Source organism: Ornithodoros turicata, unplaced genomic scaffold (assembly GCF_037126465.1).
Source record: "Ornithodoros turicata isolate Travis unplaced genomic scaffold, ASM3712646v1 Chromosome39, whole genome shotgun sequence".
Lineage (NCBI taxonomy): Eukaryota > Metazoa > Arthropoda > Arachnida > Ixodida > Argasidae > Ornithodoros > Ornithodoros turicata.
The window spans coordinates 2374-4746 of record NW_026999369.1 but is presented as its reverse complement, the minus strand read 5'-3'; positions in this window follow the sequence as shown (position 1 = coordinate 4746).

Genomic DNA, 2373 nt, shown 5'->3' with positions numbered 1-2373 from the left:
AGAGACTTGGTCTTCTTAAGCACCGGTGGGATGTGAGATTGTACAACCAGACGGACTCAGCCAAATAGCTCACAGAGACGCACACAGAATCGGCACGCAAGGATCAGATAACGCGAGCAGACAGGCATCCAGTATTCTGAACGCCTGCGGTCGCTCTTAGCGCGCTCTCAGGTTTCCTGTCGGCCGAGGAGAGAATCAGTTAACGTCTCAGCCTCGGGGTATTAAGCACGAGCCATATGCACTCTTTAAGTAAATTGTTAAAGTAAACTGTTCCCCTGCCTCAACTCATACTGTATACGATACAGTCATCCATATACACGAGGGCGCTGCGGTATTTGATCCCAGCAATGACATTGTCCACAGTTCGTTGGGAAGTTGAGGGCGCACCTCTCAGCCCAAAGGGCATACGGAGGTACTCCTAAAGTCCCCATTGTGCGATGAAAGCTGTCTTTTTGGCATCATCAAGGTACATGAGTATCTGATGAAATCCTGAGAGTGAGTCCAACGTAGAGAAGAACTTGCTCCCGCTCAAAGCGACAAGTGCGTCATTGATCCTGGGAGTGGATACACGTCATTTACAGTTAAAACGTTGAGGTTCCTGTAATCGCCGCACATTGTGGTGCTACCATCTTTCTTTTCCACCAGAACAAGAGGCGATGCCCATGGACTTCGGGAAGGTTTGATGATGTTAGCGTCCATCAAATCATTTATCATGGCTTTAACAAGATCTCGTTGCGCTAGGAGACAACGTTCTTGGACCCTGGGAAACAGGACGGCTTTCACCAGCAGGTGTATAGTGATAGCCTATTTCGCAGTGACCCAGCTCCATGGAGTCGGTTGCAAATGCATGCGACTTATCTTACAGCAGTGTCCTTACAGCCTCCAGTTCTCACAGAGAGAGAGAGAGGTTCCCACATTGAATCCAATGTCACCGATCTTGACTTCCTGGTTGGATGAACGAATGATCGGCTGACGATCACATTGTTCGTCAGGAGAATCCTAACTGTAAGCTCGGTCAATCGTTTGCTGTCCTCCTCCGTCAGCTCAATTGCTTTCACTACTGAAACAGTGTGAGCAAGACCCAAGGGAGTTCCTTCTTGAATTCTTGCTGGTCTGAGCGATGAGTTGGTGAGTAGGACGTTGACAATGTCTTCAGCGGCATCGACGAAGGTGGGCTCCATATCCAAAAGGTACCGATCATGTAGTGTTGAGGAGTCACTTCGTAGAGATTGCATCGATCGAGATTGCATCGATCGATTGACGATCCCTGAATCCCCGAGGACGATCAATTCGCACTTCAACGAACTTCCGGCCCAAGGGAGGTACAACTTCCGAACGTGCTGCGCGGACCTTTTCTTCCCTGGTACACTGGACGGCGAATGAATTTGTAGTCCAGTCAATGATGGCGTTGGAGGACTTAAGAAAATCTTCACCAAGTAGTACCCTCTCTTCTTTGAGATGAGGAACGACTATGAAGCGCTGGTGAAACTGAGCACCATCGACTTCAATATTTGCCAGGACTTCACCCAGGTTGACAAGGTCATTGCCATTGGCTCCGACAAGACGAACCCTAGAAGGTTGCGGTTCCAGTCCAAGGTCCAATGGAAACTGATCCACTGATCTTCGTGGATCCTGAATCAAGAACGGCTGGGACTCAACGTTGCATGATCTGGACGAGGACTTTTTTGGTGCCTGCCGCTTCAGCACAAGAAACACGTCGCGTTACTGATGACTCCTCGCAGGCGTAGAAGACATCAGTCTGCCGTTTCCCTGACACGATGGCAGAGAAGGCGTTGTATGAAAGCTCGCTTGCCAGTCAAGGAATTTCTGTGAGAGAGGCTCGGGGCATCTGGTGACAAAGTGTCCCCGTCTCTTCCAGTTGAGGCAGATACTTTGGACATCAGTATGACCCCTCGTAGAGCTTGCTTTTGAACTCGCTGCCGAAGAGCGACGATTCTGGTGTGCGCTCTTCTTCGAATGGGCGTTGTCGACTTTAGATAGCTGGGACACTTCCTGTCGCTGTGGAGAGCTTGCCTTTGTAGTATCTACAAGTCGTTGCAAAGGAGCCGTGAACTAAGCTTGCGTCTTGTCTTTTGACGTTTCTTGAGAAGTGCCAACTCTACCGCACAGCACGAATGAATTCAGCAACTCATCCAGTGATACGAATGTGCGATCAAAATATCGACGTTTTGTCTGACTGGAGAGTGAACCCAGGATGATGTCACATTTTTCCTGTTCACTTCCTGAGTATCGCCGATAGAGAACAACTGAAGAAGTGCGTTTAATGACAAGGATTCAGTCCCCTTCCTTCTCATCGTTTCTGTTTGAAAACATGCGTGTATCCCGATAGAGAACAACAGAAGAAGTGCATTT